Below are 26,323 nucleotides of genomic sequence, written 5' to 3'. Positions count from 1 at the left end.
ACACCCTCCACTGCTTTGGTGTATCTACCTCAGATGCCTTGTGACGGCTCTTCACAAGTTCCAGCACCAACCTTTCCTACTGAGCAAGAGCTAAGCATTAATTCTGCATGTAGGGACTTACAGGAATTTCCCCAGGGAATTATGGGCGTTTGACTGCTTCTCCCATAATTACACTGGGCTCCCAGAGAGAGAGATAGAGGGCAGGGTAACTGCACTTGATCATTTTCCTAGCCCGTCACTTAGACCACTGCACCACTATCTTTGCAACTCTCCACTGGCTCCACCTTCTATATAGCATCAGCAATAAACTACTTACTTTCACTTGGCCCTTCACAATTTATCTCCACCCTACCTATCATGTCTCATTTGCTACTGAGATTTCAAGCATCACTTCTGACTGGTCCATCATGCCAGCCTCCATTGCCCACTTCTTACATTTTGAAACAAATGCCATTGTGCTTTTTCCCATGTTGCAGCTCACACTTGGGAATAACTCACTGTAAACACCCACAAAGTCACCTCATTATCCTCCTTCAAACTCTCCTTTTCTATGGTGCTTACAAAAAACCCACAATGTGACAACAGTTAGGCTGCTGGTGTGCTGAGACCCCTGCTTACTGTGCTGACCAACAATGTCTCATTGTTTCCATGTCTGTCTGGATCCATATCTTGTCTCATACTGAGACTGTAAACTCTTTGGGGCAGGGGTTTTTGTTCTATTTGCACACTACCTAGCACAATGACGCCCTGGTTCATGACTGGGCTTTCTGGGTGGTAGGGTAACACAAATAAATAATACAGATGCTCCCCAACTTACGCAAGGCGTTCCATTCCGGAACGCCTTGTGTAAGTCGAATTTTGCATAAGTCGGGGACGTATACCCGACAATTATGGAAAAAAACAAAAAACAACTTACGGAACTTTTTCCGTAAGTGCGTGTTTGCATAACCCAGGAAGCGTCTGTAATAAAATTGCACCTGAAAGAGCATGTTTCTGGTGACAGGCTGTACCAGAGGTGATGGTTACTAATGGGGCAGCATACTAGTGCAGTCTTTCTGAACATGCGAGTCTATAACCCTGCACAGGGCTTGCCTAGGATAGCTACAAATATTGAATGTCTAATTGAACTCCAGCAAGGAAGTTAAGCCGTTATTTTAAATCATTAGTTTCCTTCAACTAATGCATGAATGCACTGAATACTAAGAAAAATGAGAAGAGTGATGAGCATCCATAACAGGCTTTGCTAGGTCAAATGGAGACATCTGGTCTCCTTCACAAAGGCGAAAGGAGTCTCTGCCACTGTGAATAAGAAAAATTAAAAAAAACCTGAACATATCTAAGAATGGTAACATCTCTTGCTAGAAAGAGATTAGAAGAGGCACACCCTATGGGCTCGTGTAAGAGTCAGATCTCATTGCTAATATTAGTTATATTCAATATTATGATGTATATAAGAAGAGCAGTAAACCAGTGGTAAGGATGGCTCCAAAATTCACATGTTCACTATTGAAAAGCACACAGGAGATGTGGGTTAGTGATGTTCAGAAAGGGAACATTTTACTTTATTTGGAACTTGCCAGAACTCACCTCTATCCATCACTTAAAACTTGCAGCAGCAAATATGAATAAAATGAGAGACTGTTTCCAGTCAAACATTTCAGCTAAGTGCCGTCTGCAGCCCTCTGAAGAGCAGTTATATTTGCCAGTAAAGAAAAGAGTAAGTCTGCCTCGCCCATGCCTTCCTATATGAACACGTAAGAGGAGTTCTTTTCACACTCACAGGATTACTGCAATGGATCCAATCTTTTCAGTTAAAAGTTACTGTTAGTAAGAACTATCAGCTATTAGCCATGCTATGTCACTCACTGTGCTGTTACAGCTTAATTTTGGTGTAAAAACCCCCACAAGTTAATCATGTAATTCCCAGACAATAAGGAGTTTCAGGTCAGATAAGCAAGATATACAACTCAAACATGTCTTTGTCAGGGATTTCCAGTGGTTTGTATTTGATTTGGATAAAGGAACATGGGTAGCAGGGGAAAGGGTCTGCTCCTGAGTGAATTTGCTATTAGGTTGTAAAGGGATGTGCTTTAGAATTTCAGGCAATATTGTCAAGCAGTGAGATTTAATTCCAATAACTCCAGACCCAGTTAAGCTGCTGAAGGCTTGACTGGTTTATAGCTGATGGATTATCATTTCACTCCATCTGGGGGAGTTCCATTTGTGTTTGCTGTATGTATATGATAGGTGATAGACAGTTTTATCAGCCTTAAATCAATATAAAAAGTACAACTTCACAATATTTCTTATACCCAGGACAGCTAACTTTTGTTATTATTGTTTGCTTTTTTTTTAAATGGGGACTGTTAACAACTCTGTTCTGACTATTGTAAAAATCAGCTTAATTCTTGACGAACAACCTTTGAGAAAAAACTAATCACACATATAAAGTAACAATTTTACTTCTGCACTATTTACTTCCTTCTCTTTTTGCCCCTTAATGTGCATGTTATTGTAACTGTTAGCAAGATATAATAAAGTGTCTCACAACTTTGACTATTTCTACACCAAACTGGCTTTACTTTCCTATGCAGCCAGTTCTACTTTTCACAAAAGGATCTTATTTTCCTTTGTCTTCAGTTCAGCTCCAGATCTCAAACCATGTGTGTTTCTGTCATTAAGCCACAGGCAGCTGATCATTTCTTTTTTGGACCTTCAGCGACAAATTACTCACTGGTGGGAGAAACATGGAAAAGCAAACATATTCAGAGAACAGAGAAGTTTTAGACTAAGATCTCTTCATTTTTAAATAACGTCACCTGAAAACTTTTCTGGAAATAAAACTTTAAGTCCACAAGGCTTGATGTTGCCTTTAGAGGCTTACAAGTACCAAGCTTTAAAGGGCAGCTGGTACCCAGGGCCGGCTCTGGCTTTCTGGCCGCCCCAAGCAAAAAAAAAAAAAAAAAGCGGCCGAACCGCCCTAGGATTGAGCGGAATGCCGCCACCAACAAGCTGCCACCCCAAGCACCAGCTTGCTTGGCTGGTGCCTGGAGCCGGCCCTGCCGGTACCTCTTGGAAAGCCTGGAAGCACATTCATTTCAGGATGCATTCTAGTCCACATTATATTCTCTAAATTTCTCATCTCATTCTTCAGTGTTAAAGAGATGTGCAGGAAGCAAGATCATTTCATCTGTTCTACTGCTCATTCTCCACAGGAATCATAACCCTTTGCTTGTGACATCATAATCATCTCCTCAGCAACTAATTATAATTTTGACAAAGAATTAGGACTTCAGTGTGGAAATTAGAAACAGGAGCAGATGTGCCTCTTCAGTACTATTAGGTATTTGCCTCTGTACCTAACTTATTAACCTCTTATACACAGCCACCAACTTACACATGGTTTACTAACAAAACAGATGCATTTCCTGCATGTAAACCTCTAGAAGAAACAGATAATCTGATATAAAAGCAGAACAGTTTCCAAATGGTATTTCAAAGTATTCCATGATGCATTAACAGTTGGTAATATACTTTCCTTTCTGTTGAGCTCACACAGTTTCTGTCTTCTTTGCTTAACTGGTTTTCCTTTTAGAATCAAATACATCAACACTGGCATTTTTCCAGGTCTGCATCTGTACTCAGTTTAATAGCAATGAAATTGCAAAGCGTGCGTGCGTGCGTGTGTGTGTGTGCCAGTGAGCACTTCCTACGAAGTTTGTTTTGTCAAAGACTCCTTTAATAGGGTGGGAAAAGCAAATCCACTGCTGCTGTATTTGCTGTGTTTCCTAGAATGTTAAAGGCAATGTTGGCCTGTAGCTATCTAAACCATCAGGAGGTGATGGAAGAGGGGACCAGAGAGCATCCATGGGCAACAATGCTCATTACAAGGACTATTTTCAGAGTAGCAGCCATGTTAGTCTGTATCCGCAAAAAGAACAGGAGTACTTGTGGCACCTTAGAGACTAACAAATTTATTAGAGCATAAGCTTTCGTGGACTACAGCCCACTTCTTCGGATGCATCCGAAGAAGTGGGCTGTAGTCCACGAAAGCTTATGCTCTAATAAATTTGTTAGTCTCTAAGGTGCCACAAGTACTCCTGTTCTTTTTACAAGGACTATGTTACTATACCCCTGTAGATCGTTTTAGATGCTTGTAGTTCTCTCAAAGCCCTAGAGGCAATTGTACAATAGGGAGCATAACTGTAGGACAGGGCAAAGATCCAAGCAGCTCTGGATGACTGATTCTTATAAATATTTCTCAATCCTTTGAATTGTACAATGAGAACTTTTTTGGTTGCAAACACCTTCCACTATAAAGCCTATTTTAGCTTCTCTATAAAATGGACTTTGAAAATTGATTTGGCTGGAAAATTGTCCTATTTATTGTAAACGCTAAGGAGAATGCTTCTGTGAAGTTTGAAGAAAGTCCCAACAATTTGAAAGTGACAAATCAGTAAAAATTACCGATCTGAAATGTCAACTTTTGTCTAAATGTTTCTTTTTCTGCCTCTCTCTTAAAAACTAGTTACTGCCCCCATCAAGCTTTCTGCATAGTTAAATCTTCTTGAAACCATATGAGTCATCTGAAGAAAACACGATGTGATTGAGCAATTATTTACAGTTCTTTGTTGTGCTGCATTTTGTGGTATAATCCTGTTCCAATAGGTTCCAATGGGAGTTATCAAACCATTTCTGCTCCCATTAAAATTGACAGGAGGTGTTTTTTTTGCCACTGACTTTAGTGGGAGCAGAACTGGACATTGAGGTCAACTGGGCATTATTCGTGAATTCTCTCTGATCCTAGTTAGTCACAGTTATTCAGAGTCATTAATTTATTGTCATGTACTGAACTCACAGATTTTCCATTTTTTAATAATATTAACCAGCTTTTCTTGTGTTAAATTTTTACATCTTTTTTTTGTCTCTAATTATACTGAAAAAGTACTCTCGGGTGACTCTGAGTCAGCACTGCACGGGTGAGTTTCTGATCTGGCATTGATAATCCTACTGAGACAGACGTATTTTAGAGTACAAGAACGTCATCTCATGTTTAGATGCAAAGATCATGAAGCAAAGCTGAGCAGATCACTTGTGCAACTCGCAGAATAACACATTTCACCCCAAATGTGCTCTAAAAAGTTGGTACCAACTTAAATACTTCAGGTTTTTTCATGTGCTTCTGCTGACTTTAAGGGGAAGTATTTTACTTTTCGGTCTTCTTTTGTAATGATATTCTTCTCTCCAAAAGAGCCTCCTTCTATAAAGATATGTAAGAATTTCAAATATATTTTTCAAATGAGAAAACTGGTTTTAAGTGCAGAAAGTGCGCTGTATATTTTCTTAAAGCCTGTCTATAGGTTAGAAAATAGTTTCTTAAAATGAAAAATAATCAGTCAAAAACTTTAAGCAACTAAAACAGTTTGATGCAATGCCACCTCTCCAATAACCCTGACAGCAGAGGATCATGATTTCCATGACCTGAAGGGAAGAGTTATGGGTTTAATATGCTACCTTTTTTTGGTAAGGAATGTGATTGTAGCACCAGCAGAGATTTGGTTAAAAAACAACAACAAAAAACAGAATAGTATGGTAACTCACATTATTCCAAGTTTCAGAGTAACAGCCGTGTTAGTCTGTATCCGCAAAAAGAAGAACAGGAGTACTTGTGGCACCTTAGAGACTAAAAAATTTATTAGAGCATAAGCTTTCGTGGACTACAGCCCACTTCTTCGGATGCATATAGAATGGAACATATAATGAGGAGATATATATACACACATACAGAGAGCATAAACAGGTGGGAGTTGTCTTACCAACTCTGAGAGGCCAATTAATTAAGAGAAAAAAAACTTTTGAAGTGATAATCAAGCTAGCCCAGTACAGACAGTGTGATAAGAAGTGTGAGAGTACTTACAAGGGGAGATAGAGTCAATGTTTGTAATGGCTCAGCCATTCCCAGTCCTTATTCAAACCGGAGTTGATTGTGTCTAGTTTGCATATCAATTCTAGCTCTGCAGTCTCTCTTTGGAGTCTGTTTTTGAAGTTTTTCTGTTGTAATATAGCCACCCGCAGGTCTACCTTCAAAACTTCAAAAACAGACTCCAAAGAGAGACTGCCGACAGTGAAATCTGTTATCAATCGTAAGTCAATATATGCTTGTTAATTTTGTTGTTATGTAAAGCCTTCAATATGTGCATCTGGTTATCAATGGTAAATAAAGGCTGAATCTATGTTTTCTACATACCAAATTTAAAGTGTACCTGGCTACTTAAAATGGATATATAACCCTATCTTAACTATATATTCACAAGGGATGAAGCTCATCTGTTTCCTCAACTGTGATTTCCACCTAGAAAAGGGCATTCTGAAATGCAAGCTAAACAAGAGCCTGGTAGTGCAGAAAGTTATTGGACTAATCGTTCAAGCTTGGAGATCAAGTTTCCTAACTGGAGTTCAGATCACAAATGAAAATTGATTTGGCAGTTTTATCCTGTTGGTTGCACATTTGTATCACAAAACCTTGACAAAATTCAATAGAATTGGCCAACTATATTCAAGAGAAATTCAAGGAAGTGCTCCAGAGCAGGACTCAGGTGCCTTGGCAAATGCTGTGGGGAAGTTTGCTCAACATATAAGTCTCTAAGTCAGGATAGAATATGAGATTTTCAAAGACTGTTGTATGAGTCAGTGCTCAGACAGATGTCAGTTCTCATTCAGATACTAGCATGATGGAACAAATCCAAACTTAACTGCAGCCTTCTCTTCTGTTTATGGTATATTCTACATTTGTTTTTCACAATAACAACGTGAACAAAAATATTGTAGGGCTATGTTTAACTGAACATCAATGGGGCTTTCCCTTCTGAACACACACACTAACAGAAACACTCAGTCACCTGCACTTCAGTTTCCCAGCAGAGCCTGGTGGCTGCTCTGGAACTGAAGAAGATGTTAGAAGCCAGCAGAGCAGCCTAGCAACACTTTCATGAACTGCCACATAGACCAGACCTAGATTTGGAATTCTCACTCTTGAAGGGTGGAAAAAGCAATTGCCTTATGGAAGTCACTCACCTGGTGACCTCGAGAGGCTATATCTCAGGTCCACTAATCTAGGATGTGGCCCTGCAAGCTGCATTGCTGAGTACTCTGGCCCTGATATAGCAAAGTTCTTAAGCACATGAGTAATTTTGTTGAAGTCAATGCGGTGCCTTGCAGGATCAAGTGATTGTGCCTCTTTATAAGTAGTCATGGATTTCAATCTCCAGAGATGAGTTACTGCACGTGGCTTTTTAACGTGAAGAGGAGATTGGGAAGTCGAACTGCCATCATAAACCACATTGCTGTCAAGATGAGGCCATGGCTAAAGTCTTTATTTAGTGCTGTTTCTCACTCTACCCACTACAAAAGTCAAATACCAAAGAATGTAAAAAGGAGAAAGAGCAAAGGAGAAAGGAAGATCGTAGTGAAAAATAAACAGAATATTAGCCAGATCAATGAACATATTGTGTGGACCTAAGCCTCTTGTGCCATCCTTGCTTCTCGAGAGTGTTTTTCTATGCCCAATATATAGCACAGGCTCCCATTAGCTATAAAAAAAACATTAAAAAACCCCACCTGAGGCACCCTATGAGTTTAAATCACAGGAAGAAAAGGTTCAAAAATTAAAGCTACTATGAAACCAAACTACAGAGCAAGTTTCACAAAACCTCAAACTAGGAGGTTTGCACCAATAAAATCCCTAATTATTGTATTTCTAATAATAATACCATGAGGATTCATGTGCACAAACATTTAGAAATGTAAAGTGCAAATAATATTATTATTATAACGACTCCTTAGAGATCAGTTTAAGTGCACAGCCTGCATATAGTGCAGTATTTGTGGCCACAAATATAATGTACAGCAGAGGCAGTGTATGCAGGTCAGAATATCACAGAGAGGCTAAGGGAGCAAGGAAGGTTTCCCATTCATTGGCATCAGAGAGCACAGCTTCTGTCTTCATTTACATTATTTCTCTGAGAGCCAGAAATGTCTTTTTTTCCATTTTTGAGCACACACTGATGCTGATTTATGATGATATTTTACTGACTGCAATTTAATCATACAGTGTTGCCCTTTCACACTATTGGACTATAGTCAGTAGTAGTAGTAGCAGTAGATGTACATATCCTAATATATTAAACTGAATTCCAGATTTGCACGATAATCTATCATTCACTTCTGCCTTTCCTCAAATCGATCCCAAAGAACTGCCTCTACACAACTGCATTCTTACTGCACAGAGAGGAGCAGGTGGCTTTTCCTAACTTCTCTGCATCTTTTTTCCTGCCTAGTGTGTCCTAACCATACAGAAACATGGTCAAAATATTTCATCCATCAAAATGATACTTTTCTGCAGAATGAAATACATTGAGAAGAAAGACATTTCTGTAGGGCCATCAGCCAGCTGAGTCTAGCTGAGATGAACAGACTGTGCTCCTGCATGTTTTCTTATCCCAAATCCAGCTTTTCTGATTGCCACAGCAGCGTGACAACCTGTTAATTGTAAATGACAGGTGCTCACCATCTGGCTCAACTACAAAAAATATAAAGATTTTCTTCCAAATAAGGATTTATTCTTATTCTGCTTTGGCCAAGAATTAAAGAGGAAACTGAATGTTAGTTTCCTTTTAACTGATCAACCAGTTAAAAAAAATCCAGCCCCTCTTCCATGCACTTAATTTACAATAACTTGTTTTAGTAATTACCAGTTAAAGACTGTTTATAATATTTTCAGGTTTGTAACATTTATCCTGACATTTGCTAGTTTCTTTGTCCAGTTCTAATGCAGTATAAATAAATCTCTAAATGGTATGTAAGGAGCTGAAATTATTCTCTCTCTAAACCGTTGGGGTTCCAGTTATAATAGGGACATATGTCGACTTGGGTGTAGAGACTGGACTTTTAGGGTGTAGTTGCATCTCTATTTATTATTATACATTTGTATTCTAGTGGCGTCTAAGGATTCCAGATTACATAATGTCAAAGAATGTAATGAGAACATTTTTTAAAAGTAGCTATCAGTTCAGTTTCATCCAGAAATATCTGAGCCATCAGCATGGTCTTCCAAAGTTAGTATTAGCATTCTGGCTTTTTGGATATTATATTTAACCCTCAATTTTACAGAAATTTTCATAGTATGGTGATTAATTATTATATCAACATATTTATCCAAATCACAGTCAAAAGTCAACCATTTCATTTACGAAATTGTTAATTAACAAATAATTAACATAAATTGTAAAATAGTTATTTTTCCAATTATCTCCCTTTGGTATATGCTAGTTATACAAATTAGCAACAATTTTTTGCAATTTTCATATTTAACCGCTAGATGGCACGAACAGTCTCCATATTTTCTTTAGCAAGGATTACTTGCAGTTTTTCAGTTCCACAAGCAGGTGGCATTAACAGTGTCTGTTTATTACACTACAGTGACAAACAGATACTGAAAGACAAAAATAAATTGTATTTTTAAAATTCTGATGCATAAATGTTAACAGTTTCTATTAGGAATGACAATGTCTTTTAAAAAGCTCAGGAGTACTTGTGGCACCTTAGAGACTAACAAATTTACCAAGATAGGACAGACTCTTCTGCTGGGCTAAGAGTATAGCTGGAAAGATTGGGTGGGTTAAGGGAACTACTGTTGTGGCTCCTTGTGGCAGGTAGCAGTTTGGATAGTTTAGTGTTCTTTTTCCTTTGTAGAGAGGCAAAGTTTGTGTTGTAAATGGCTTGTCTAGTTTTTGTAAAGTCTATCCATGAGGAAGTTTGTGTGGAAGGTTGTTTTTTTTATGAGACTATCCAGTTTTGAGAGCTCATTCTTAATCTTTCCCTGTTTGCTGTATAGGATGCTGATCTTTTAAATGCATTTATTTTTAAATTTTAAATGTCTTTTAAAGCAATATTACATATATAAGAATACATAATACAAATAAACATACTGCATGCACAAACACTTCCACTCTTTCTTTCCCAAAAGCTCTTCTACTCAAATGTATTGCAATGGTGTTAAAGAGTGTGTTCCTAATGTTAAGCTTTAAACTGTTGCTAAGTGTGTGAGGAGGGAAAAATATATGCAAGTTTGAATACCATATAGGAAAAGGCAGGTGACAGACTTTATGGGAGAAGAGACATATTGTAGAATGGGAAAGAATGGAAGTTCTTTGCTGACACGACTGATATCACACAGCTGATAGAAGGGCCCAGAAAATTAACAAGAAGGGAGATATAAAATGTTCTGATGTTGCTTTTCCACCAGGAAAATTGAGACACTAGTGATTAAACAGAATTATTATTAGTAAGGATGATATTCAAAAAAAGATAACCAAGAGAAGGTGCAGCATTAAACCTCTCTCTCCCGCAAAACATGTTTAGAAGTCTGACTGCTCTACATACTTATTTTTCCTAAATTGCCTCTCAGGGATTAAACGCTCAATAAAATCTATTTATAGAGAAAGGGATTTTGTAGACGAGAGCTGAATTTCTCAACTTGGGGTGATGTCACAATTCTCTACATTGATAATTGTGTACATTAAACTATAAATTTCTGCAGAGAAGGGGGTATAATCAAATTGTGATCAAGTAAGCTAGGTATTTTTATTATCTGTAAAGTTTAACAAGTCTGGAAATCTTGAAGGCATGGGACTGTCCAAGACAAGGTCATGAAGATAACCCAGGGATTTGCTACCAAAAAAACGTAGCTGAGTTAGAGAGCTGGGAAGATGTAGTTATATTCATTCACTTCAAGTGAAATTCCCTCTTGCGGAGAGGGTCAGCACATAGGCATGACACCATTCAGATCCCCTTTAAGCCTCGTTTTCAGGGTTCACATAGTGCCTAGTTCTCCTGCTGGCCCTCTGCACAGGGGTGAATTCATAGTTTGTGAATATTTTTGCCTGAAAACAAAGATTTTTGTTCAGTTTTGCAAAAAACTATACTCATTGGAGCCAATGACTATTGTTCATTGATGTCATTTATTCCCATTAAGTTAGCATTGAGAAGCTCTGCTTTCATTTTACAAAATACAGATAAAAGGTTCCTTCCTGTCCATCTTCTCCAGAGCCATGTTTGCCAGCATAAGACAGCTTTTTGCAAGGAAAAATGAAAGTCAGACACTTTAATTCCCCTGAGCTAAAGCTGCTGAAAGATTCAGTCACCCTGACAGTGATCTGCATACAATAATGGGGATGATTCAAGGTATACTTACATGATGTCTGAGATCAAAAAAAGAATTCTGAGACTTCTCCCACCAATGGACCCAGGCTCTTTCCCCAGTGGATTGCAGGGAAGAAGGGAACACACCACAGAGGCAGTACTCCTACAATGCTCAAATCCATTGCACCATGTTTCCTTGTACTAACAGAAGCAGAAGGGAGAGTTTGGCTTTAAAGGTCTAAACCAGCACCTTGACTTCTGCTGTCTGGAGCACTATGTTCCCTATGGCTAACCTCTCTAAGCAAAGTGGGCTGCCACATTCTGTGTTAGCTGAAGTATCAGGATAGTCTTCCAGTGACATATTATGTATAACTGATGATGAGTGAGATAATATCCTGCATTGGACCAACTTCTCCTGGTGAAAGAAACAAGCTTCTGAGCTTACACAGAGCTCTTCTTCACATCTATGTAAATTTGAAAGCTTGTCTCTCTCACCCACAGAAGCTGGTTTAATAAAAGATATCACCTCACCCACTTTGTCCCGCTAATATCCTGGGACCCAAACGGCTACATAACCCTGCATGGAAAATGTCGTAAGAACAGCCATACTGGCTCAGACCAAAGGCCCATCTACCCAGTATCCTGTCTTCCGACAGTGGCCAGAAGGAATGAATAGAACAGGTAATCATCAAGTGATCCATCCCCTGTTGCCCATTCCCAGCTTCTGTCAAGTTTTCTGAGCTGCAGCTTGAAGCAGGAGAATGAGAACAGATATTAGAAGAGAAGCAAGAGCAGAGAAACAAACAGCAGCATGAAGCCCTGGAGCTGGCCTTTCCCTTGCCTCACTTAGTTATTTGACAGACACATTGGCAGCACCCCTCCTCAGGTATCATTTAGAAACACTGCCAGTACCACAAACAGACTCTCCTCCCCAGCTCCTAAACTCAAAAACACACTCAGTGCTGAAGGAAATTCAGACAATTACCAAGGAGACATTAAATGCTTCAGTGGTTTGATTAACAGACTCATACATTACAAGAACAGAAGGGACCATTGTGACCATCTAGTCTGTCCTGTACAACATAGGCCATAGGACTTAATCATGGACTATCAGAGTTGGAAGGGACCTCACGAGGTCATCTAGTCCAACCCCCTGCTCAAAGCAGGGCCAATCCCCAACTAAATCATCCCAGCCAGGGCTTTGTCAAGCCGGGCCTTAAAAACCTCCAAAGAAGGAGACTCCACCACCTCCCTAGGTAACCCATTCCAGTGCTTCACCACCCTCCTAGTGAAAAAGTTTTTCCTAATATCCAACCTGGACCTCCCCCACTGCAACTTGAGACCATTACTCCTTGTTCTATTATGTGGTACCATTGAGAACAGTCTAGATCCATCCTCTTTGGAACCCCCTTTCAGGTAGTTGAAAGCAGCTATCAAATCCCGCTTCATTCTTCTCTTCTGCAGACTAAACAATCCCAGTTCCCTCAGCCTCTCCTCATAAGTCATGTGCTCCAGCCCCCTAATCATTTTTGTTGCCCTCTGCTGGACTCTTTCCAATTTTTCCACATCCTCCTTGTAGTATGGGGCCCAAAACTGGACACAGGACTCCAGATGAGGCCTCGCCAATGTCCAATAGAGGGGAATGATCACGTCCCTTGATCTGCTAGCAATGCCCCTACTTATACAGCACAAAATGCCGTTAGCCTTCTTGGCAACAAGGGCACACCATTGACTCATATCCAGCTTCTCGTCCACTGTAACCCCTAGGTCCTTTTCTGCAGAACTGCTGCTTAGCCACTCGGTCCCTAGTCTATAGCAGTGCATGGGATTCTTCCGTCCTAAGTGCAGGACTCTGAACTTGTCCTTGTTGAACCTCATCAGATTTCTTTTGGCCCAATCCTCTAATTTAGATCCCTCTGTAGCCTATCCCTACCCGACAGCATATCTACCACTCCTCCCAGTTTAGTGTCATCTGCAAACTTGCTGAGGGTGCAGTCCACGCCATCCTCCAGATCATTAATGAAGATATTGAACAAAACCAGCCCTAGGACCGACCCTTGGGGCACTCCGCTTGATACTGGCTGCCAATTAGACATGGAGACATTGATCACTACCCGTTGAGCCCGATGATCTAGCCAGCTTTCTATCCACCTTATAGTCCATACTTCTTTAACTTACCGGCAAGAATACTGTGGGAGACTGTATCAAAAGCTTTGCTAAAGTCAAGGAATAACACATCCACTGCTTTCCCCTCATCCACAGAGCCAGTTATCTCGTCATAGAAGGTCATTAGGTTAGTCAGGCATGACTTGCCCTTGGTGAATCCATGCTGACTCTTCCTGATCACTTTCCTTTCCTCTCCTCTAAGTGCTTCCCGGGCAGCGGGACTCGGGAGCAGCTGCTGCTGCAGCTCCCACTGCCGCGGGAGGAGGAAGCGGCCAATGGCCAAGCTCGGTGGCTGCGGCTCTGGTGCCTGGGCCCGAACTCCCCGAGCCCGGGCCTGCTGCGGGGACCCAGCAGCACACACGCTGCGCCCAGCCCCTGGCCAGTCGCGTCTGGGCTGCTGCCCAGCTGGTGCAATCCCGCGGTGGCCCCGGGGCAGAGGCATCGGCAGCCCAGGCCCGTTCGTTCCCCTGCGGGACCCGAGCGGGACGGGGGGGCTGGGGCCTGCTGCCGCCACTCCAGGGCCTCTTCGGGATAGCACCAGCTGAGCAGCAGCCCAGACGCGACTGGGCGCAGCGTGCGCGCTGCTAGGTCCCCGCAGCAGGCCAGGGCTCGGGCCTGGGCACCAGAGCTGCAGCCGCGGAGCGCCATGGCCGCTTCCTCCCCCTGCGGCAGTGGGAGCTGCAGCAGCGGCTGCTCCCGAGTCCCGCTGCCCGGGGGTGAGAACAGCTGCCGCCTGGCCCCGCGGGCCGCCCCCCTATTCTCCCTACCAACCGACTGAGTCCTGCCTGCTCGAGGCCAGGCCGGACTCTCACTCACCCTGGCCCCGCGCTCCCCCTGCGTCTCCCGGGCCTCCCTCCAGCACTTGTGGAGGAAGGGTGTTTTTTTGTTTTGTTTTGAAAAGGCAGTATTCATTAAATATTTCTCTTCTGCATTTGGGAAAAACCCAGATGATATAGCCATATCACATGATGATGATGAAACACTTTTCATTCCAACGGTCCTTTCTGGCTTCAGGCAGGAAAGAAAACATGGCACATCCATTTCAGGTCATAAATACGGTTCCATCACTGGCCATCATGAGGCTGAACACAGCATTGTACCTAGAAAGAAAGTCTCTTAAACTCCCTCTCAAAACACTCCTGTTTGCTGCTTGCAAGTTTGCCACACAACTGACTTTCATCCTGAGCTTCGATGCTTAGTTCCACTCTCTCACTAAGAGAGCAATTAAACACTCGGACTTCAAAGAGCAGGGCTGATCAAAGGCCCAATGGTCACAGCCACATGGCCTGAGATAAAAACAAACCTGTCTTACCCCAAGTGCACAACCCATATGCATAGAACAAACAGAACAATAACAAACTGACCCAATCTCACTATCTCCAAGCACAAGATCCTTAGCTATACACTCTGAAACTCCCATATTTGCCTGTTTGCTCCTCGGTCAGGTTCTGAACACACCACGTTCTAGTGTGTGAATCATATCTGCATTCTCTCTGCTTTACCCCACCCCCTCCCTTTATGCCATTCATGTGGGCCATGCTCTGTGTTTGGGAACATTTCAGACTTAATTATAGACACAGTTGTATCACCAAAGCTTAGATTCAGAATCCCACGGGGCAGCGTGCAGTAGCAGATTTGTATAAACATGCCCTTGAACAATTTTAGGAGTATGGCCTAGGTTTGGTGTACAGATTCCAGAAAAACAAAAATCGCAGGCTGTGACTAAAGCCATGTAAATTGAATCTGATGAAGAATTGAGCACTTATAACCTTTTAGATAATTCTCAGCAACAAGACTATGAAGCGAACAGATTTTTATGTCTGTCCTATTCTACTCTCTCTGTGTGAGACCTCTGGAATTGTTAAACTTTTGTTGAGGACAGTAATTCAAATGGTTTTAACCTCAGGCTAAAGCTGTACTTGGACTGGTTCCAAAGATACATTATAATAACCAGGGTGGAAGGAGACAAAGCAGTCTTCAACGCTATTTATAAGTGTGTTCAGGGACTGCAGGTTTCAGAGAAGTAACTACTCACCTATGCTGTGTTCTAACGCCTTACAATCACAACTGACATGTTAAAGCATTTACTGTACATCTGATGGTTGGCTGATGGGTGCTTATAAAGGAAAAAGCCTCTGTATGTCAAGGGTTACTAGCAGGAACAAAAATTCAGCATAAATTCATTCTTTTCAGCTGCAGCAAAATTTCTCCCCAATGAGACCTGATCTGAACAATAGCAACATCTGAAGCCTTAAATTAGTTAATGTTATAAAGCTCTATCAAGACTAAAGAGCATTTTATGTTTTTGGTGGTTTCTGATGGATTTTTTCCCCCACTATAACAAAAAAGTTTTAAAATTAGTTTGTGTTAACCTATTCTGGAATAAATGCTACTTCTTACTAATTATTTGGCAGGTTTCTTTCTCCACAAAATTTAGTAGACTGGACATATTCTCTAACTTTGGGCCTGATCCAAAACCTATTGAATTTAATGGGAGTCTTTGTACTGATGTTAATGGTCTTTGGATCAGGCCCATTCCTTGACAGCCTTTTCTCATATTTTAAATCTGTATGGTGTCCACCTCTGCAAGCTCATTGAGTCCAGCAACAGTACTGGTGAGGAAATAAATGTAGAAGGCTGGGCTTACTACACTGGGGGGACAGGGATAGCTCAGTGGTTTGAGCATTGGCCTGCTAAACCCAGAGTTGAGAGTTCAATCCTTGAGGGAGCCACTTAAGGATCTGGGGCAAAATCAGTACTTGGTCCTGCTAGTGAAGGCAGGGGGCTGGACTCAATGACCTTTAAGGTCCCTTCCAGCTCTAGGAGATAGGATATCTCTATTAACTACTAGACTTGAAACATGGAATGAGATTTAATAATATTTACTGGAGTGAAGGACAGAAAGCAGTCCTGGGATTTCCTAGCTTTTGTCAGCTTCAATCAGACCCTCAATACTATTTTAATGACAGAAAGCAAAATCAAAACACAGCAAGAAAGGTTACTGGTGATGTGAGTTGTTTAAAAGACATCTAGACATGCCAGCTGTGAAAAAGCTGTGTGATCCCTGAAGCCTAAAGTGAAAAGTAATCTATAGACTATGACACACTCATACCATAACGACAGGTACATTATATAGCTTAGTCAACCACTCCAGCTTTCTCTTTGCTGATACCAGGAAACCATTATGATATCTCTACAATGGTGCTACACAGCCACTGGTCCATCCCATCATGAATATCTGTAATCACACTGACAGCATTCAGATCTTATAATGTGTGCATGTCCCCATTTACTTATATGGGTCATAGTACTCAAGAGTCTGAGCAAGCAAAACTCCCATTACAGTTTATCTAGAAGTTTGCAGGATTACGCCTTAAATTAACAATTAGCAGGTGAGGCAATGTGGCCACTGTAGTTACTTTTGTTGCTCATTTGCCAACAACAAGATTGAATTAAAACCAATTAATCTGTGGTTTTGTTAAGTAAGAGAAAATGTTGAGTGTCAGAGTCTCTCTTAAATTTTAAAAAATGGCCTGAAATTTCACAATATCCACATAATGAGACAGAGAGATGGGGCTTTAGTTTGACATTTTATCTAGAGGCAGAGCAGCTCCCAGTGCTGGACTGTCTGGAGGTAAGTCTACTTCTAAGTAAGCACAGTGATACATGATATTCTTAGGTTCACTGTCTGTCTATGCACACAGACTTAGCCAAATATTAGCAATTAAGAGGATTTTTTAAACTATAAAATCTATTATAAATTGTAGCAATGCAAAACTCATTCACAACCAAGTCCCTGCACTTTATACACCCACTTTTGTGGTTTAATAAAGTCTATTACCTAATCTACTTGTTTGATTTCATCAGGATTGTAGCAGTAGTTCTGTACAACCTACAAAACTCAGGGCCCTGAGCACCTTACAAAATCAAGCCTCTAGTGTCACACTGTATACACACACACAAAGCACCTTATTAAACTGACATATTGTACGTGCTCATAATGAAATGAATGAACATAGAAGATGTGAAGGAGGGAATAGAACCAAAGCCCTCAGGCTTCCTCGGTAAATGTTCTATTTAACAAGTTAAAGGCAATGTTCTACCATCTCCAGACAGCATGAGACTCCTTTTCACCTGCAATTCTTTACAACAAATGATCATAAACATCAAAATGCTATAGTGCTTTCTATTAAATCTCTTATAAGTGCTCACAGCAATGGAAAACAAAGGCCTGAATTTCCGTAGAGGCTATTTGACTTATGTTGGGTTTCAATAAATAATAACAACAAAAAAGAATTATTTGCATTTCTGTAGCACTTCCACCCCAAAATCTCCAAGCTTATTACAAGCAGTAATATATTAAGGTATCTGGAGCCCTATATGGAGAGAGCAACCTGAGTTAATCTATCAAAATAATCCCACTCAGATTGCTCTCTTTAACCCTATGCTGCTATTGCCAAACGGGGCTTCAGAGCAAATGTGTGTCTCCTATCTCCTTAGGACTAGACTGATTATATGGGGTCATCTGACAGTAAAGGATGATGCACAGCTGTCTACTTCGGGGTTGTGACGGTACCTCGCATAAGGCGTTATGGGAATATGACATAACTGGAATATATTTTGTGCTGCCTGTGCCATGTAACATATCTCTGTAAAGGTTATGGTCTACTATATCTATTCATCCTATTTGTACACATATATCATTTTGTACTTGAGGTTAAGAATATTGTCCGTATACTTGCTTGATTTCGAAGTAAGCTTTGTGAGGCATTTGGTCAGCTTCTTTAAGAAGGAATTCGCAAGGTTAAGTACCTGATCAGGAAGCACTTGGGGAACAATGCATCTTGGAATGCTCCAATCCACATAAGTAGTCTTCCTGGAGACATACAAGATACCATGTGGACAATGGCTTCTGTCTGTAAAGACTGAGTCATGCATGGACATGTGACTTGCCCAGGTGACTCCAGAACACCATCTCAGAACTGGATTTGCATAGAAATGAGGAGGGGGGGTCTCCACCCACAAGAGAAAGTCTATTTAAACCCAAGAGAGACCCCTCCATTTGGTCTCCAGCTGGCTAAAGAAGGAGCCTCTCCACCCCCCAGGATACTTGAAGGAACCTGGAACAAAGGACAGTAACTACAGAGGGTGTGAGTGATTGCTGGACCCAGACTAAAAGGAGATTAGTCTGTAAAAGGGAGCATTCTGGAACTGGTGAGGATCTTATCTGTATTCAGTCTGATTAGACATAGATTTGCACATTTTTATTTTATTTTGCTTGGTGACTTACTTTGTTCTGTCTGTTACTACTTGGAACCACTTAAATCCTACTTTCTGTATTTAATAAAATCACTTTTTACTTATTAATTAACTCAGAGTATGTATTAATACCTGGGGGAGCAAACAACTGTGCATATCTCTCTATCAATGTTATAGAGGGCGAACAATTTATGAGTTTACCCTGCATAAGCTTTATACAGGGTAAAACGGGTTTATTTGGGTTTAGAACCCAATGGGAGTTGGGCATCTGAGTGCTAAAGATAAGCACACTTCTGTGAGCGGTTTTCAGGTAAACCTGCAGCTTTGGGGCAAGTAATTCAGACCCTGGGTCTGTGTTGGGGCAGACGGGAGTGTCTGGCTCAGCAAGACAGGGTGCTGGAGTCCTGAGCTGGCAGGGAAAACAGGAGCAGAGGTAGTCCTTGCACATCAGGTGGCAGTAAATACCTTCTAGGCTTCAGTAAATACCTTCAAGAGCAGTAATGTGGTTTATCAGGTATCCCTCTCACAGGATCTCTCTGCCATTCAAATTCATACAGCCATGAACAACTATTTAGCATGTATTTGCTAGATCAACAATGACAACCAGTGATGTACCAAAATGAAATTTAATCTCTGTAGAGCTCCTGACTTAAAAAAAAAGATGGGTCTGGGCTTGAACCTCTTATCCAAATATAGCAGAACTTGGTGGTGGGGTTTGGGCTTTAGACCCAAACCTTGATCCCAGTTTTGAAGCTCTGAGCTACCACTAATTAAAACAAAACAGGCCTGTGAGGTGCTTGTGTCCCCTAAAAGTTAAACAGCCACATGGGAGTTGGTGAGCTTCTTTCCATTGACTCCTATGCAGTAAAATCTCTCCCTAAATCATTGTTTGCCAAAAGATTCCTAAAAACACAGAGGATCCAATCTCCTCTTGCTGATGTAGGTGTAGATCCAGTGATATTACAGCTGATTTACACTGACCTAAGTGAAAGGAGAACCTCTTTCAAGACAAATTGCAGCAGCACAATCTATCCTAAGAGCAGCCATGCAAAAGGAATAACTTTAAATTGAACACTGCACTTGTGTTTCCTAGAGACTCTCTTGGTACGCTGGATTGGGCAGCATAGCCATTAGTCATTGCAGACACATAACCAAACTGTTCTGCTATCTGTTCTGCCAATGGAGAGAGCCTTGAGATTCCATTATCAGAGCTATTAGAAAACTGAAATCAGATCGCTGAGGAGAGTTTAAATTGATTTGCCTAGGTAGAAGACCCAATAAAAGTCTAGCAGGTTAGTAATGAGTTTCTTTTATGCAAACTCAGAACATTCTGTGTGGTTTCCTTGTTGGGGTCAGAATAAGTTTATTCCTATGGGAATTCTCCTAATCAGATCAGGAGGAGAATGAACCTACTGGCAAATCTGGTTACTGTGGTTTCAGGGGCTGGCTGTATTGATTTTTGAGGAATGTTTTTATCTCTTGACATGGAGATTTTAATGCAGGAGGCATAAAGGACTGAAAATTCACTTCCTTTTTCAATACTTTAAAAGTGCAAGCATAGATAGTTTTTCTCTGAGCCATTTCACAAGAAGAACAGTGCTTTACAAATATTTTTAACTGCAAGGAACATAAATTAGTACCCCGAATGCTACCTTGGTTGCATCTTGGAGGAGATATGGCTAGAACTGGCAAGGAAATGGACTTCCAGTTCTTTGAAAAATGTTGAGTTCTTGGAAAACTTTTCATCCCAAATTGGAACAAAAATAAAAAAAAATGGCTGTTTTTGTGGAACTGAAAGTCTGTAATATTTTGTTTCAGAAACATCAAAATGTTCCTGCAATGGGAATGTTTTGGTGTTTCTGAAAAGCAACACAGGGTCTTCAGTAGTTCCTAGCAACTATAATCCACCTACCTATATCTGCCAGGGACAATCAAAAATTCTAGCTAGTACAACAGCAGCCCACCTCCTGTGTGGGGCCTGGAAGCCATAAGTAAATCATACCAAAGCTGTATCCACTCCACTGGCTCCCTGTTTGCTCCTGGGTCACATGCAAGGTCCTGATAATGGTTAATCCACAACTGTCCTGGTTATCCTATAACAACTGCCTGTGCAGGGCTTCTTGCACCTTCCTATGAAGAACCTGTAACTGGTCACTCTTGGTGACATGATATCGTACCAGCAAGTTTGATTAAGTATGTCAATCCCTTTGTTCCTATGAGTTCAGGCTACCTCAGAGGTGACCAAAACTACCATCAGTGAGAGACCAAACCAGTTTGACTCAGTGAAGATGCAGAAACTATCAGTGCCTGGAATGCAATTCCTGGGAACTGGAGTAAGGCACCCTCAACGAAACCCCTGGGGCTAGAGAAAATTAGCATGAGCCCAAGTGTGACTTTTTAGCATACACTGCACTGTAAACCCAAGTCTATGGGAACCACATGTGAGCATCCCCACTGCACTGGAAACCTGGGTTTACAATTGCTGGACCTGGGTCTCACAATCATGCTACTGTGTTCATATTGCTCTATGCAGACCTTCTGACTCAGGTCTATGGCTTGAGCTGCATCCACACCGCAAAATGATAGGGCTTGGACCCGAGTCTAGGGTTGAACTTTCTAATTGCACAAAACCGAACACCCTAGCCCCCCCACTCACTAAATCCCCCCTCCCTCGGTGGCTCAATCTCCTGCACCCTCACTCACTTTCACTGGGCTGGGCAGGAGGTTGGGGGAGGCTGGGGGTGCAGGCTCTGGGGTGGGGGCTGAGAATGAGGTATTTGGGGTGCAGGAGGGGGCTCCAGGCTGTGGGGTGGGGCCGAGAGATTCAGAGTGTGGGAGAGTGCTGCGGATTGAGGCAGGGGGTTGGGGTGTGGGCTCTGGGCTGGGGCCGGGGATAAGGGGTTTGGGGTGCAGGAGGGGGCTCCAGGGGATTCGGAGTGCGGAAGGGGCCGCGGATTGAAGCAGAGGGGTGGCGTGCAGGAGGGCGTGAGGGCTCTGGGGTGGGGCCGGGGATGAGGGATTCAGGGTATGGGAGGTGGCTCTGGGCTGGGGCAGGCGGTGGGGTCTGGGAGGGGTATGGGCTCTGGGCTGGGGCCAGGGATGAAGGATTTGGGGTGCAGGAGGGGGCTCCAGGTTTGGGGGGGCTCAGGGCTGGGGTAGCAGGTTGGGGCTCGGGGTTGGGGCGCAGGCTTACCTGCAGTGGCTCCCAGTCAGTGGCACAGCGGGGGGCTAAGGCGGGCTTCCTGCCTGTCCTGGCACCACAGACTGCACTGCGCCCTGAAAATGGCCAGCAGCGGGCCTGGCTCCTAGGCAGAGGTGCGCAGGCGGCTCTGCGCACTGCTCTCACCTGCAGGCACCGCCCCTCAGCTCCCATTGGCTGGAAACTGGACAATGGGTTGGGGAGCCTGTGCTCGGGGTGGGGGAAGCACATGGAGACCTGTGGGCCCCCCCCGCCTAGAAGCCAGACCTGCTGGCCGCTTCTGGGTCACAGCACGGTGCCAGAACAGGTAGGGACTAGCCTGCCTTAGCCCGGCACCACCTCTGACCAGACTTTTAACAGCCCAGTCGACAGTGCTGACGGGAGCTGCCAGGGTCCCTTTTCGACTGGGTGTTCCAGTTGAAAACCGGACACCTGGTCACCCTACTCGAGTCACAGTGGGACATGGGCTCTGACTATGCACCCTTGGCAGGGTCCTAGGACCAAGTCCTGCATGCTAGCTGACCTGCATCAGACTGATTTATGTGAGTATGGAACCTGAGTCAGAGCCTGGACTTAGTGTGCAGGGTAGACATACCTTTACAGGGCCTGGTGACAGAGCCTCCTTTTTTCAGTAGAATCCCTGCAAAAACTGAAAAACGAAGATGAAGACAGAGTGAGAGAGGGAGGAGCGTAAAGTATGAGAGAGAAAGAGACCTCCCCATCCCCAGATAGATATATGATTAAGCATAGGATGGCAGAATCAGAGTCTTTCTCAAATAATTCATGCTGATTGGCACTCAACAGTATCTAGGAAAGCATGATAGATAGAAGAGGGAGTGAAACATTTCCCATAAATTAATACTTGTAAAGAAGTAAAACTGATGTGAGACCAACCAAATCTGAACATTCGCCATTTGACAGTAAAAAACTGTTGGGGAGATATAAATCTGATAGAATAATATTCTTTTTTGCAACACAGCCCTAAATGAAAGGAAAGTGAAGAATGTAGAAGAATGTACTTTTTGGACATTGACTGTATAATTTGCTGAAATGAATAAAACAGTAATAGCACAGTGAAGGAAACAGCACTGTTAAAAATACCTCAGCTTCACAGCTCCCACAGCAGTAACAGAATCTGTTGTTCAAATTATTCCTAGCGTGAAAAATAGTTTCTGGAAATTGTATGGGTTTAAGAAGGTGAAAAGCACAAATGTAGATTTTAAAAAACAACAACATTCCATCAGATAAAACAAAGCTCTAAAGCTGCTTTGTTGTTGTTGTTTTGAAACAACCAATCAACTTTAATCCTTAGTTTACGTGTAATTCTAACATGATTCATTTTATTTTCCAGTCAACACAAAGTTCAAGAAAGAAAACAAATTTTGCCCATATGACAGTTTATTATATTATTTTCTTAACTGTTATTGTGACCAGTACCAGAAGCAGCATTGTTAACTCTCATTATTTTATTTTAAGTTTCATAATATTTGGTGTTTCTCAAAGTTATAGTTCTTGGAGTCATGTAATGACGAGATCTTAGTTTTCCTATTTTTTAAAAAGCCTGTTTTTCATTCTTATAGTTGCAGAGAAAAGCTTGAAAATGTGTCCCCAAAGGATCAAAAAAACCAAAAGGGAAAGAAGCAGAACCCAACACAGATTGTTATACTTGGGGCTGGCGATTCTGTGGCACGTTTCTAGGCTGCCATTGAAATGTGATCTTTCTAGTGTTACAGATTCACACAAACCTGGGCTAAATTCCAAGCTGATTTCCAGTTTCTTATGGTCACTCAAATTAGTTTCCGCCAGCGTCTCATAAGCCTTATTACACCTTGACCTAAATACACTAACAAATGTTAGCAAGGTCTCAATGAGGTCTCCCCTGACATCTAGTGCCACACTGGGGGGAAACATTTCAGGAGCAGACTGTGTTCGCATAGACACACCTACTCTGCCTAGGTGTGTATCATGATGAAGCTGCTTTGCCAAAATGATCCATTTTGGCTGGTTTTGGGTTACAAATCACTTGGCTCATGAGACAGCTCATGGTGTCCGACACCATCAGGTGGTCCAGAGACATTTATATGGAACACAGCACAGGACACCGTCAATACCACATTGAGTAATCGAGACCGCAGATCAGGGAAATAACCCACTTCCTTCCCTGACGAACCAAGGGACGCACCCACCCATGTACTTATTCGCTACACCGATACTGACTTGGACTCTTAATACATTCCATGCGTGGCGTACCCGAGCCCACTTACCCATTGATGCACTAAAAACTCCCGCACCCCAACCTGGGTCTATGCTGGTTATGTGATATGTATGTATTTCTTCATCCTTGTAACCAATACCTGTAATCCCTCATAACTCAAGCTGGACCCCAGATGTACAGTACCTTCTCTCTTAACTTGTATACATTTAAACATTTAACTTCAATAATAAAAAAATTAAATTTGAATGCAGGGGTAATGAAATGTTGTTATCCTTATTTCAGAGTAACAGCCGTGTTAGTCTGTATCCGCAAAAAGAAGAACAGGAGTACTTGTGGCACCTTAGAGACTAACAAATTTATTAGAGCATAAGCTTTCGTGGACTACAGCCCACTTCTTCGGATACATATAGAATGGAACATATAATGAGGAGATATATATACACACATACAGAGAGCATAAACAGGTGGGAGTTGTCTTACCAACTCTGAGAGGCCTCGCTTACAGACAACCCCCCAACCTAAAGCAAATACTCACCAGCAACCACACATCACTGAACAAAACCACTAACCCAGGAACCTATCCTTGTAACAAACCCCGATGCCAACTCTGTCCACATATCTATTCAAGTGACATCATCATAGGACCTAATCACATCAGCCATACCATCAGGGGCTCGTTCACCTGCACATCTACCAATGTGATCTATGCCATCATGTGCCAGCAATGCCCCTCTGCCATGTACATTGGCCAAACCGGACAGTCTCTACGCAAAAGAATTAATGGACACAAATCTGACATCAGGAATAAAAATACTCAAAAACCAGTGGGAGAACACTTTAACCTGTCTGGTCATTCAGTGACAGACCTGCGGGTGGCTATATTACAACAGAAAAACTTCAAAAACAGACTCCAAAGAGAGACTGCAGAGCTAGAATTGATATGCAAACTAGACACAATCAACTCCGGTTTGAATAAGGACTGGGAATGGCTGAGCCATTACAAACGTTGACTATCTCCCCTTGTAAGTACTCTCACACTTCTTATCACACTGTCTGTACTCGGCTAGCTTGATTATCACTTCAAAAGTTTTTTTTTTTTTTTTTTTTTTCTCTCTTAATTAATTGGCCTCTCAGAGTTGGTAAGACAACTCCCACCTGTTTATGCTCTCTGTATGTGTGTATATATATCTCCTCATTATATGTTCCATTCTATATGCATCCGAAGAAGTGGGCTGTAGTCCACGAAAGCTTATGCTCTAATAAATTTGTTAGTCTCTAAGGTGCCACAAGTACTCCTGTTATCCTTATTGTGAGAGTACAGGGCAGCTGAACTGTTCCTGGCATCCTCTGATTGAGGGGTCACCCTAAATATAATCTCACGTGCTAAACTGGGAGTAGGGATGCCAAATCTTGGTGAAGATGAGTGTGGGTGGGGTCAGGTGTTCCTATTAGGTGGTGTGGATGTTGTTTAAACAGACCTAGACACCATTTGACCTGTTCCTCTCCAGTGTTTAATGACAGCGCTGACAACAAATACAGAAATTACACTTGCTGTAAAGTTCCCCACTACCTGCTGAAATTGGTGACAGCGGAAATCACTAAGAGCTGGATTAAGTGGCAGAATTTCAGAATGTGATGTCCTGGAAGCAGCAAGCAGTGTCTGGCAGTGGTGGCAGAGATACAGTGGCAGCTGTGAGCCAGTTGCAGAAACTGTGAATGGGGTGCAGCGGAGGGAGAGGGGAACAATGTGTTAAAGGGACATTTGTTTGTCAGACTTTCACACTGCAAGGTGTGAAACTGAGGCAAAGAACACTGCTGAACACATAGTGGGGCTGCGTTTGCTTATGGTCACAATCTTTTGAATGTGGGTGTGGTGTTTTCCCAAACTAATGCTTTGGTTCCCTTTCCCTTTTAATGAAAGTTCTCTTGTGTTATACACCGACTCACTACTTGCGCATGGGGAAGTACTGCCTCTTGGAGGCGCCCAAGTGTGGTGTAAAGTTTCCCCAGACTACTGGGTTTGGGCTCAAGCCAGTTCCGTTTTGTATTGTTAAGAGAAACCCCAAGATATTGAACTTGCCCCTTTTTGCTTCCAACTCCACCAGGCAGAAAGGTTACACTGGGAATGAAATACTGGAAAACAAGTCCAGACATTTTTCCACAACTCAGTTGAAATAAAAATGAATAACGTGGGCCACCTTCCCCCTCAGCTAGGGTCCCCCAGCAGAGTCCCTCTCCTGCTCTTAGCTCAGTGAGGATCCCCCCTAGAAAAGCTCCACCTCCTT

General features: G+C 42.2%; 1 protein-coding gene across 5 annotated transcripts in view; it reads right to left on the bottom strand.

Annotated features, from left to right (window-relative positions):
• The window catches only part of LOC128826611 (leucine-rich repeat and fibronectin type III domain-containing protein 1-like protein), a 232,637-nt gene that overhangs the window by 37,713 nt on the left and 168,601 nt on the right, over positions 1-26,323 (bottom strand). The window contains exon 5 of one of the 5 annotated variants that reach the window (XM_054009978.1): positions 22,419-22,472. The exons of the other annotated variants lie outside the window; for them this stretch is intronic. The gene's annotated coding sequence lies outside the window, so the exon portion shown is untranslated. The remainder of the gene's footprint in view (positions 1-22,418; positions 22,473-26,323) is intronic. 5 annotated transcript variants of the gene reach the window in all.

This window comes from Malaclemys terrapin, chromosome 20 (genome assembly GCF_027887155.1).
Source record: "Malaclemys terrapin pileata isolate rMalTer1 chromosome 20, rMalTer1.hap1, whole genome shotgun sequence".
Lineage (NCBI taxonomy): Eukaryota > Metazoa > Chordata > Testudines > Emydidae > Malaclemys > Malaclemys terrapin.
Note: the sequence above shows the minus strand (reverse complement) of the source record. Positions and strands in the feature narration are given on the sequence as shown.